The following is a 14067-nucleotide window of genomic DNA, read 5'->3' on the forward strand; positions in this document are numbered from 1 at the left end:
CGTCTATTTTGATATCTACCATTTTGTCATCTGTGCGACAATCTAGAGAAGGAACTACAATGCAGTCTTCCTCTGTGAAACAGCTTTGGAAAAAAGACATTTAGTATTTCGGCCTTTAGTCTGTCATCCTCTGTTTCAGTACCATTTTGGTCACAGAGTACCTGGACATTTTGTTTTGATCCACCTACCACTTTGACATAAGACCAAAATTTCTTAGGATTTTCTGCCAAGTCAATACATAGAACTTTACTTTTGAATTCGTTGAACGCGTCTCGCATAGCCCTCCTCACACTACATTTCACTTTGTGTAATCTTTGTTTTTCTGCAAGGCTTTGGCTATGTTTATGTTTGTTGTGGAGTTCCCTTTGCTTCCGCAGCAATTTTCTAACTCGGTTGTTGTACCATGGTCACTCTTTTCCATCTCTTATGATCTTCCTTGGCACATACTCATCTAATGCATATTGTACGATGGGTTTGAACTTTGTCCACTGGTCCTCAACACTATTTGTACTTGAGATAAAACTTGTGTTGAGCCGTCAAGTACTCTTGAAATCTGCTTTTTGTCACTTTTGCTAAACAGAAAAATCTTCCTACCTTTTTTAATATTTCCATTTATGGCTGAAATCACCAATGCTGTAACCACTTTACGATCGCTGACTCCATTTTCTGCGTTAACTGTTTCAAATAGTTTGGGTCTGTTTGTCACCAGAAGGTCTAATATGTTATCACCACGAGTCGGTTCTCTGTTTAACTGCTCAAGGTAGTTTTCAGATAATGCACTTAAAAAAATTTCACTGGATTCTTTGTCCCTGCCATCTGTTATAACGTTTGAGCCTCCCAGTTTATATCTGGTAAATTAAAATCTCCGGCCAGAACTATAAGATGGTCGGGAAATCTACTACGAATATTTTCAAAATTTTCTTTCAGGTGTTTTGCCACAACAGCTGCTGAGCCAGGGGGCCTATAGAGACATCAAATTGCCATTTTTGAGCCTGCTTTAACCGTGACCTTCACCCAAATTATTTCACATTTTGGACGTCCGTCAATTTCCTCTGATACTACTGCACTTTTTATCGCTATAAACATGCCTCCCCCTTCACTGTCCAGCCTGTCTCTGCGGTATACATTCCAATCTGAGTTTAAAATTTCATTACTGTTCACATCTGGTTTCAGCCAATTATCCGCCCCTCGTACTATGTGGGCATTGTGACAGTTTATTAAAAAGAGCAGTCCTGGGGCCTTTCTATAGACGCTCCACCAGTTTACCATTGTTGTTGTTGTTGTGGTGTTCAGTCCTGAGACTGGTTTGATGCAGCCCTCCATGCTACTCTATCCTGTGCAAGCTTCTTCATCTCCCAGTACCTACTGCAACCTACATCCTTCTGAATCTGCTTAGTGTATTCATCTCTTGGTCTCCCTCTACGATTTTTACCCTCCACGCTGCCCTCCAATGCTAAATTTGTGATCCCTTGATGCCTCAAAACATGTCCTACCAACCGATCCCTTCTTCTAGTCTAGTTGTGCCACAAACTTCTCTTCTCCCCAATCCTATTCAATACCTCCTCATTAGTTACGTGATCTACCCACCTTATCTTCAGCATTCTTCTGTAGCACCACATTTCGAAAGCTTCTATTCTCTTCTTGTCCAAACCGGTTATCGTCCATGTTTCACTTCCATACATGGCTACACTCCATACAAATACTTTCAGAAACGACTTCCTGACACTTAAATCTATACTCGATGTTAACAAATTTCTCTTCTTCAGAAACGATTTCCTTGCCATTGCCAGTCTACATTTTATATCCTCTCTGCTTCGACCATCATCAGTTATGTTACTCCCTAAATAGCAAAACTCCTTTACTACTTTAAGTGTCTCATTTCCCAATCTAATCCCCTCAGCATCACCCGATTTAATTTGACTACATTCCATTATCCTCGTTTTGCTTTTGTTGATGTTCATCTTATATCCTCCTTTCAAGACACTGTCCATTCCGTTCAACTGCTCTTCCAAGTCCTTTGCTGTCTCTGACAGAATTACAATGTCATCGGCGAACCTCAAAGTTTTTACTTCTTCTCCATGAATTTTAATACCTACTCCGAATTTTTCTTTTGTTTCCTTTACTGCTTGCTCAATATACAGATTGAATAACATCGGGGAGAGGCTACAACCCTGTCTCACTCCTTTCCCAACCACTGCTTCCCTTTCATGCCCCTTGACTCTTATAACTGCCATCTGGTTTCTGTACAAATTGTAAATAGCCTTTCGCTCCCTGTATTTTACCCCTGCCACCTTCAGAATTTGAAAGAGAGTATTCCAGTTAACGTTGTCAAAAGCTTTCTCTATGTCTACAAATGCTAGAAACGTAGGTTTGCCTTTTCTTAATCTTTCTTCTAAGATAAGTCGTAAGGTTAGTATTGCCTCACGTGTTCCAACATTTCTACGGAATCCAAACTGATCTTCCCCAAGGTCCGCTTCTACCAGTTTTTCCATTCGTCTATAAAGAATTCGCGTTAGTATTTTGCAGCTGTGACTTATTAAACTGATAGTTCGGTAATTTTCACATCTGTCAACACCTGCTTTCTTTGGTATTGGAATTATTATATTCTTCTTGAAGTCTGTGGGTATTTCGCCTGTCTCATACATCTTGCTCACCAGATGGTAGAGTTTTGTCAGGACTGGCTCTCCTAAGGCCGTCAGTAGTTCTAATGGAATGTTGTCTACTCCCGGGGCCTTGTTTTGACTGAAGTCTTTCAGTGTCCTGTCAAACTCTTCACGCAGTATCTTATCTCCCATTTCATCTTCATCTACATCCTCTTCCGTTTCCATAATATTGTCCTCAAGTACATCGCCCTTGTATAAACCCTCTATATACTCCTTCCACCTTTCTGCCTTCCCTTCTTTGCTTAGAACTGGGTTGCCATCTGAGCTCTTGATATTCATACAAGTGGTTCTCTTCTCTCCAAGGTTTACTATTACCACATTAATATTGACATTCGCTGCTTCGTTTTGCCTACTGTTACCTTATCGTGTCTCAGGAGGCATCTTGTCGAGCCTAGGGAGGGAATTCTCTAACCTAAAAAACTCACATGTGCACTCCACACGTGCTCCGCTACCCTTGTAGCCACTTCCTGCGTATAATGCACACCTGACCTATTCAGGGGGACCCTATATTTCTCCACCCGATAGCGAAGGTGGAGAAATTTGCACCCCAGATCTCCGCAGAATCGTCTGATTCTCTGGTTTAAGCCTTCCACTTAGCTCCAAACCAGAGGACCGCTATCGGTTCTGGGTACGACACTACGAATAGTTAGCTCAGATTCCACCCTGTGAGCGAGGTTTCTGTCTTCGCCAACTCTGCCAACTGTTTGTAAGAGCTGAGGATGACCACTGAATCCAGACGGCAGGAGTCATTGGTGCCGACATTAGCAACAGTTTGTAGTCGGGCGCACCCAGTGCTCTCTATTGCCGCCGGCAGGCCCTCCTCCACATCTCGCATGAGACCCCCCGGCAAGCAGACAGAGTGAACACTGGCCTTCTTCCTTGATAAAATGCATCTGATAAATGCAAGAGTACTATCATTAGCTCAGACAATATATCAGTTCTTTCTACGAATGAATTCATACAGACAGATTTTTACGAATGTTTTCTCAACTGAAAAACTGGTTCTGGTAGTCACAGCAACTATTTTAGATTATGTTACTATACTGGTATTATATTGACAAATTGTTGCATGTTGATCAACTTGTGATGCAAAAATTGAATTTCGAAAAGCTCTTATATTTATCTAAACATTCTTGAAAAGTCACTTCTTTGAGTCTTGTGTCATTTTATTCTACAGAATTCGTAATGCCTTTTTCATGTTTATACACTCCTGGAAATGGAAAAAAGAACACATTGACACCGGTGTGTCAGACCCACCATACTTGCTCCGGACACTGCGAGAGGGCTGTACAAGCAATGATCACATGCACGGCACAGCGGACACACCAGGAACCGCGGTGTTGGCCGTCGAATGGCGCTAGCTGCGCAGCATTTGTGCACCGCCGCCGTCAGTGTCAGCCAGTTTGCCGTGGCATTCGGAGCTCCATCGCAGTCTTTAACACTGGTAGCATGCCGCGACAGCGTGGACGTGAACCGTATGTGCAGTTGACGGACTTTGAGCGAGGGTGTATAGTGGGCATGCGGGAGGCCGGGTGGACGTACCGCCGAATTGCTCAACACGTGGGGCGTGAGGTCTCCACAGTACATCGATGTTGTCGCCAGTGGTCGGCGGAAGGTGCACGTGCCCGTCGACCTGGGACCGGACCGCAGCGACGTACGGATGCACGCCAAGACCGTAGGATCCTACGCAGTGCCGTAGGGGACCGCACCACCACTTCCCAGCAAATTAGGGACACTGTTGCTCCTGGGGTATCGGCGAGGACCATTCGCAACCGTCTCCATGAAGCTGGGCTACGGTCCCGCACACCGTTAGGCCATCTTCCGCTCACGCCCCAACATCGTGCAGCCCGCCTCCAGTGGTGTCGCGACAGGCGTGAATGGAGGGACGAATGGAGACGTGTCGTCTTCAGCGATGAGAGTCGCTTCTGCCTTGGTGCCAATGATGGTCGTATGCGTGTTTGGCGCCGTGCAGGTGAGCGCCACAATCAGGACTGCATACGACCGAGGCACACAGGGCCAACACCCGGCATCATGGTGTGGGGAGCGATCTCCTACACTGGCCATACACCACTGGTGATCGTTGAGGGGACACTGAATAGTGCACGGTACATCCAAACCGTCATCGAACCCATCGTTCTACCATTCCTAGACCGGCAAGGGAACTTGCTGTTCCAACAGGACAATGCACGTCCGCATGTATCCCGTGCCACCCAACGTGCTCTAGAAGGTGTAAGTCAACTACCCTGGCCAGCAAGATCTCCGGATCTGTCCCCCATTGAGCATGTTTGGGACTGGATGAAGTGTCGTCTCACGCGGTCTGCACGTCCAGCACGAACGCTGGTCCAACTGAGGCGCCAGGTGGAAATGGCATGGCAAGCCGTTCCACAGGACTACATACAGCATCTCTACGATCGTCTCCATGGGAGAATAGCAGCCTGCATTGCTGCGAAAGGTGGATATACACTGTACTAGTGCCGACATTGTGCATGCTCTGTTGCCTGTGTCTATGTGCCTGTGGTTCTGTCAGTGTGATCATGTGATGTATCTGACGCCAGGAATGTGTCAATAAAGTTTCCCCTTCCTGGGACAATGAATTCACGGTGTTCTTATTTCAATTTCCAGGAGTGTAGTTACTTTATGATTACAGTGCAGCAACTTTGTGCCTACAGCATTATTCAAACCAGCATTTTCAGTATCAGTATGGATTAATCATGATTATTGAAACTGTTGCTAATGTGTGAGAGGTCACAGTACAGGTCCTAAGTGACATCTCAAGATGTTATTAACAGGTAACATTACAACAAAAGGATGTTCATAGATGGAGGGACACTCACACCAGAAAGGTATTATGGTGTGCAAAACTTTAAATATATGTCTTGAATTGCCCGTGTCTTGCAGCAACTTTTTTATTTTTACTTTTAAGTACAGTACATGCTCAACTCTTTGTGTTTGTTTTCACCTGTTTTGACTGCAGAAATAAAATGTGTATATGATTCACATTTTTGTTTCAGCAGTCGAGACAGCTGAAAATGGACATATCCTTAATTTTAAGTAAAAATAAATAAAGTTGCAGCAGAAGCACAAGGACTGCGTTATGCAAATAAACATTTACTTTAACCAAACTATATTAAAAAACACGCACAATCGACCATATGAGTGTGTTGAAAATTCTTACAAGAAAAGCCAGTAGGAAAAAAGATATAATTTCAAACTAAAAAAAAATTAAAAAACAGGAGAAGAAACTGATTGGCATTGGTAAGTTATCTGCACGATATTATAATATTCAAGAATACAGAAAGATAAAGATACTTAAATGCTGAAAGCAGATGAGCAACATGATAGTTCTCTACATAAATTCGCGAAATACCCACTCGTTACTCTCTTATACAGCCCAAAGTAATCTTGGTTGCACTCCAGAAAACTGGTTGTTGTATTTCTGGTATATGAAATCGACTTCACTGTACAGGGCCACCAACATTCACCTGCAGCTTTCATTTCAATAATGGTCCAAAGACACCTTTGGGCTGGTCTATGATCAAACACAATTGTGAGCTAGACCATCTAAATACAATAAGTAAATACATGATCTGTGGAGTATATAGTCTTTTTGATATTATCTGAAGACAACTAATAAGCTTACGCATAAAAAAGCAGTTCATCATCTGCGTGACATAGGATGTTCAATGAATCTAAATGTAGTTCAACGATTATACACAGAACAGAATAAAAACTGAATATTTGACATCGGCCACAAGTAATCATAAACATGAACAATGCTGATATGCTTGCATCTTCAGATCAAATGAAACTGTGATAAAAAGTCTCCGATTTCAAATAACTCAAAAACTGAAACAAAATGATGGTATCAAAAGTAAAATTCGTCTGAGGAAACTATTAAATTACTGATAGAATAACCAACTAGTCCTTACCTCCAGGAGGCAAAATATCAGTACTGGTCAAGCATCGTGTTTCTTTGTAAAAATATACAAATATGTACATAATGGAAAATGACATACACCTTACACATAACAACAACAACAGGCCTCTTTACTGAGAAGACAATATACAATCTCTCATATTCCTGACAATGTTAAATTTAGTGACTTGGCTTACCTGTATTTCAGGAACCACTGTAGCCATTGGCATGAAACTTTAACAGGACATTAAACTGTATGTTCTGAGTCTAATGAACTACAATTGCATTTCTGCCACTGCTTTTTGAATTACAGAGTTAAAATTTTATGTAATTTTTTTGTACATTATCCTAAATAATTTTAATTATAAATAACATTATGTTCTTTTAGTTCAGTAGACTCGAGATATGTATGTTATTACTTCCTGAAAATCTGAATATTCTACTTGAAGTGGTTTATGAGATTTAGGGGAAAATGCAACAGAAAATGTAAATTTTCAGGTATGGCTTCTAAAGTTTCAAAAAACTGTAATTCGCTTAATACATGCTTAATTTTTTTATTTTTAGTCACTTTCCATGTTTTCTTTTTCCTCCTTTTCTTCTTTCTGGACTCCTTAGTGGCCAACTGTGCTGCATACTTTGCTTTATCAATGTGAACCTTGTCCATCTGTTCAAGTTCTCTGCCGCAGTTTGCTTCAGGATTAATTCCCATATGCTGTAGCACTTTCACCCTACCAATGTTCCCATAATTAAAAGCAATAACAGAATCACTGACACCCCATTTTAGTGTCTTCATTCCAACAAAAACATTTGTTGGTAAGTGAGTCCATATAAGATTACTGAATGACTCATTGGGATTTTGAGTCTGGCCATGCGGACACTTCTTCAGTAACTCAGGATTTGCCAGGTCTCTTTAAGTAGGTTTTATGATATCCATGACTGCTGCTGGATGGACTGTTTATGGCTGTATGAATTGCTTGAGTACTGGGCATTGAGTTTATTGCACCATGAATCAGGTCCAGGAGGGCAAATGTGGGCTACTGGTTTTTCATCAGTTGACAGTCTGTGGAAGAAGGAAGCCCATACTGCCTGCTTCATTTTCAACAAATCCTCAGTATTATTTCTAATGGCAATCCCATAATACTGCTGTAGTTCATCATTCATTTCATCTGTCAGCCCGCCTCTTGTGGTTTTACCATCCGAAAGTTTCTTGTCTCTGAAACTTTGTTTCAACTCCTTTAACCTGGTGCCTGTCCTCTTCTGGACATGACCAACACATTCTAGTTTTGTGATAATCTTCTTACCATAAGGCTGAATGGCTACTTTTGAGTCTCCATCACCTAAGAACTTAGTGTAACACACTCCACTTTCATTCACAGGTGAACTAAAAATTTCAGTAGCTGCAGAGGCCTCCATACCACCACTTGTTTCTTCATAATTTCTGTCACAGATATGCCCTCCTTCATTCCCTGATTTACACTTACAATAATAATTGGTTAAAATCTGGAAATCCATTACCTTTCCAGTATCCACACTGGACACCATAGCAACAGAATTCTTAGAACTGTAGCCACACTTCTGCCAAGGGCCATCAAAAGCTACTGGTATGTCAGTCATACCATTGTTTATTTAAACACCTTCATTTGCAGCTCCCTTCATTGACTCATTCAACAGATTCAACAGCAGCGCCAATAAATCCTGCATACTTGTCAATTTTACAAGGTGGGCATGGCATATTCATCACGGCATACATTCTTTCTGCTGCAGTGTGTCCTTTGCCATTGGCTCTCAATCCATAAAACTACTTGAAATTTACTTAAAAATAATTATCTTTACACTTATCAGAATTCCAAAATGAATGAGTAGATTTACAACTGGCACAAATAATGATAAGTTTCCTGGCTAGTTCATTTGATACCTCACTGTTTTAAAGTAAACTAACTGGCCCTCCACATATTTTAGAACACACACATTCACCTAACACCCTTGTTAGGATGTGTAAATCTATCAGAATATAACCTAACCTACCATTTGCATCACCTTTGTTTTGAGAAAACTGTGTAACACAATGTTTTATTTTAATCTTCAAAGCACTAATGAGTGTTTCTCTAGATACTGACGAGTTTGCCTGTATTTCATTGTATGTAACATCACACTCCACATGTTGAACATAATGTTTTCCTTTATTCGAAAATCTATTACCACGAAACCCACCTTTCTTGAAAACACTTCGTTTTTGCGCCATACTTTAATTGTTGAGTGATTTATCAATCTATTCATCACTTTTCCTTGGAAAAATGTTACCACCTCGACATACATTGAATGTTTACACTATGAAACTATATGATATCGTTTTTGACAGTACTACCAATACAAACACGTACTTTAACCTTTATAACATAGCAATCCACAGCCTTCTATATAAAAAAATTACTGATTTTTATTAGATCTTGAAGTAATGCACATAAAAATTTTTAACATTTTTAACCGGTGTAGATTATATTTTAAAAAAATAATTATTTTATTCAGAAAATTGGAAATGTTATAATCTGACAAAAATTTGAAAAAAAAATTTCCATTCTAACTCCCTTTCTAGTAGAGCTAAACAAACATATTACCCTGTTCACATATTCTATAATCTTACCAATGCCCTTGATTGTGTAAATCATAAAATTCTTCTAGAGAAATTAAAATATGCCTTTTCCTTGAATAGATTAAGTCATATCTTAACAACAGATTAAGAAAGGTCCACCTTAGCAAATGATATGTCAAGAATAGGATTCAGTGCAGAGTTGGAAAACATTACATATGTTGTGCCAGAAGTTTCAGTGCTTTATCCATTCTTATTTCTTGTCTACATAAATGATTTATCCAAGATATTGGAGGACTCTTCAAACATTGATAAAGGGAGCAAACACTAATGCCAGACACAGTTAGGAGAATAACACAATATGTTTACAACTGGTCAACAGCCAAAAGCTGTACAAAAACTCATGTTACGTAATTCCATACAAATAAAAGTTAGTTACAGGTACCAGCAGTAAAGATCAATGGTCATACACTAGATGAAGCTCCACATGTAAAGCTCCTGCTCATCCAAATGCATAATAAAGTGAGGGGACACCAGCATGTGGACACAGTAACCAAGAAACTCAGTCCTAATTGCTTCACACTCACTTCTGTGCTCTGTCAGTCTTCTGGGGTTAAAGTAAAAGTATTTATGCTAAATAAGGAAGCAGTAACAGTACTGCATTAATGACGATAACCAAGCATTTTACACAAGCCTTTTCATGGCCCTAGGAGTTTTTACACTTTCATGTCAATAAACTTATATCCTAATGGCATTTGCAGTTAATAACAAGTGTGACCTTAGGATGAACTTGTAAGAACTAAGTTTTACATTCAGGTGCAGAAGTCTGCAACAGGTTACCAATATACATAAAGCAGGAAATCTAAAATCTCCAACAATTCAAAAATAAAGTAAAAGAACACCTTTTTAGCCAATGCTTCTACAATTTATTACAATACCTGGGCTCCAATGTAAATGCTGGGTAACCAATATTGTTGTAGATACATCCTGATGTTATCAGTATATAGATGGCTGATATATTTGTCTGTGTAAAGTAACATGAATGCTATGTTTGAAGCAACATAAAGAAACAGTGTTTGGTGTTGCTCATGTTTAGGGGTGTTAACAGGCTCGGTGGGGGTGTATAAAGGTTATGAACAGCACCAGATGTTGAGTGATCATTATGAAGGACAAGGAGATAATGCCATCTCACATGAGTATGCAGTATCAGCACTAACTGTTTCAATGGAGCCTCACTCTGGGTCTCTATTTGGCTGTCTGGTTGAATCATGCAATATCCAGATTTGCGGGACATTTGGATGTGACAGAGGTCCACTGTTTGACTGCTTGGGAACATGAGGGCAGGCATACCCCTCATCAAGGATCTGTTCGATCATCACAAAGGGGTATCTGGACCAGGTAATTATGTTCTCCAGCCTGGGCTGCCATTAATACAATGCAAGTGGCTGCGTTTAGCATGGTGCTGTGACTGGAAAGCATGGACACTGACAAGTAGCATCCCATTGTGTTCAGCAGTGAATCACAATTTTGCATTACCCCATGTGACCTGCATGGGAAATCACTAGACATCACTTTATGTAAAGGCTGATAGTGGCTGAGAACTGACATCACAACAGTGAATCACAGGCTTGCTACGTCCCCATATGTTATCCCTCATGCAACAGTATTGTGGTGTCCTGTTTCAACAGGACAATGCTTGCTCACATGACATGGGCCTCTATGAACTGTTTGCATGGTTTTGAAGCACTCGTGTGCCCGGCAAGATGACCATATCTGTGCATGATAGAACATATAAGGGACTGGGACTAGCTCAGACATCAACTCCATTGCAGTACTAATATCTAGAATATCAAGGACCATTTATAACAGTTGTGCACCAGGCTGCTGCAGGAGAGGGATACAACAGCTTTATGACACACTTCCAGCCAAATCAGTGCATGCATCAGGGACAATGGAGGCAAACGTCATACTGATAAGCGGACTCATACTGTCAATTTCCTTGTAAATATGACTCGGTGCTACAGTCACTGAAATACCACCACATACTCTTTCTATGTGTGAAGTTTCATTTTGTTTCCTCCCCTCCTTCTTGGTGCTACACTTTATCAGACAGTGTTTACAAAGTAATCAGCAAGAAATTATGCTATTGATTAATTTGAGTGATTAGCACTAGTAAGTTTGTTAGTAGTATACTTTACAGAAGCAGCCAGGAGTGATGATTCTGCTCGGTAATGCATTATTTGACTCTTTTTCACACCTCTGAAGGGCCTCTTTCAAGATAACATTTATCAAACACTGCGTGATTAAATGAATGAATGAATACGAGAGACATTTAAGTGTGTTGGTCTTATGAAGATTTAAATGAAGTACAGTGGAATCAAAGTGTTACATCCGTCATATTAGGACATATGCCAGTGTTATTTTAATTTATTCTGCTCATAAAATATTTGGTGTCTCAGCATTTTTAATTTTTTAATAATGAAGAATTAGCTGACAATCCTCTAACCTACGGAAAATGCATCAAGAGCAACAGAAACTATCTAGAACTACTGTTTTGGAACCAAAAACCGTGTTTCATTAGGAAAAATGAATTTGATACCTGGTTGTTAACAAGGTTGTGATAAGTGTGCCATTCACTGTTTTATCCGGCAATAACTACTATTTGTCAAAATGTAAATAACATAATAATAACGTAAGTACATAAAAAGTTTCTAAAGTAAAACAGACACCACAGTGCCACGAATCAGAAAGGAAACTTGTTAAGGGCATTCCAGTGATAGACTGAGGATGGCAGCTGGACGGGGGAGGACTACATCCTGAAAAGGGTATCTTTGTAAACCGAACTTACATCCTACCCCACCACACACACATAAATGTATGTTAGTATCAATCAGAACGTGTAACATACAATGACTAGTAGCAAGCACACTCAGAGCAATCTACTGTGAAGTCTCGAAACTATTTTGTCATTCATTGCAAAACCAACAATGACCTTAACAAAGCACCACCAAATGTTCCTGGGGGGCTGTGATGAACATGTTGCCTATGAACCACATGCCATACATTTAAAATGGGCAACTAGTCGCAGAGGCAATGGTATTCACAGAAAAGGGCTTTGATACTTTTCTTTCTTGCCACAAATGACAAAGCAACATCCTGCAGAAAAATCATATGTGAAGTAGCCGAAGGAGGGGCAGTGCCTCAGGCTCTAAATCCTCCCTGACATACCTTTTGTTGCTCCAACTAATTTCTACATGAAGAATTTGATATTAAATGCTGTATCCAATGTCACCTCACATGTAGTTCAACAATGGAGGCTTTCAGACAGTTGTCACCACAGCAACCTCTGATTACGCACGAATCAGCATGAGAATCTTTGAAACAGGACTTATGTAAAAAAGACTACATTTTCCCTTCCAGATGACCAGAAATGGGGTTCACAGGCCTACTGCAGTCCAATACATTTACAGTTCCTGGACAATGGAAGCTAATACACCACACGCTTTTCACGAGTACGATCTGCAGCAAACAACACTTATCATTTTGCTTTTTTTTCACACTTCAAGATCCAATGTGTGCTCACTTCAGACCACAGCTCTTCTATTCACAAATTTTACACATGCATCGTACACCACTGTCACAGATAATTGCTCTATAGGAATGAAAATATTATGGAATAACAAATCCATTTTTCCTGGAGACCTACAGTTCTGCCTGGTTTGAATTCCCCCACAGGCTGAAACTGTGTCTAGATACTTAGGAGATTAACTTCCATTTGTGATTAAGCAAGCCTCCATCTTGTTTCAACAGGGCCTTAATGGCTGAGCTTTACGTAATGCTGATCAAGAAGTGATGTCAATACCAGATTCATCTTAATAGGATGTGTGTAAATTAGCTTGCGGATGAACATGCAGTTAGAGGTGACAGAGTTTCTTTCAAAACATGTTTAGGGTTGATTTGTAATAAATTATTTTCAAGATGTGCCCAAAATTTTAATAGAAATCTTCAGCATAAAAAGCAACAAAGTTGTGACTTCTGCAAAAGATGCAATTTTTTTTTTAATATATATTTGATATGCAAGCAATTCTCCCTGCATGTTCTATGTAATCCAGCGTCTATCGCGAATCAACTCTCACAGAGCTACATTTGCAGGCCACAAGTTACCATCATCCTGCACAACGCGGTAGTGTCCTATGCTCTTTGGTGCATAGAGAACATGTAGTCTCACATGCCGACAGTCTACCTCGTGAGCTAAAACACCTGAGAACAGTATTCCAACAGAATGGCTATTCCGATAGACAGATACGCCATGCATTCCGTTCCAAGCAATCTCAAAGCAGGGATGTAAATGAAGAGACGAAGACACCCACTGCAGCAGCGTTTTTGCCCTATTTTGGCGGCATGTCTTTGAGAATAGAAAGAATCCTCAAAAAGCACGACGTCAAGTGTGTTTTTCGGCCACCAGCAAGACTGAGGAATTTATTGTTCTCGGTCAAAGACAACCTTGGCCTCGGGAAACGTGGCGTGTATAAAATCCCATGCCAGTGTGGAAAATCTTATATTGGACAGACATGCTGAACCGTGCAAGAACGTTGCATCGATCATCATCGTCATACACGCCTGGGGCAACCTGGTAAATCAGCGGTAGCGGAGCATTGCCTGGACACGGAACATCGTATTCTTTATGAACAGACGGAAATTTTATCCCCAGCGTCATCTTTCTGGGACTGTGTTACTAAGGAGGCCATACATATCTGCACGGCGGACAGTCTTATCAACAGGGATGCAGGTTTTCGACTGAGTGCTGCCTGGAATCCAGCACTGGCTGCCATTAAATCAAAAACAGGGAAAACAAGAATTTCCGTTTCCTCAAGTGACGAAACGCGTAGTTGAGATTTAGT

This window comes from Schistocerca americana, chromosome 2 (assembly GCF_021461395.2).
Source record: "Schistocerca americana isolate TAMUIC-IGC-003095 chromosome 2, iqSchAmer2.1, whole genome shotgun sequence".
Lineage (NCBI taxonomy): Eukaryota > Metazoa > Arthropoda > Insecta > Orthoptera > Acrididae > Schistocerca > Schistocerca americana.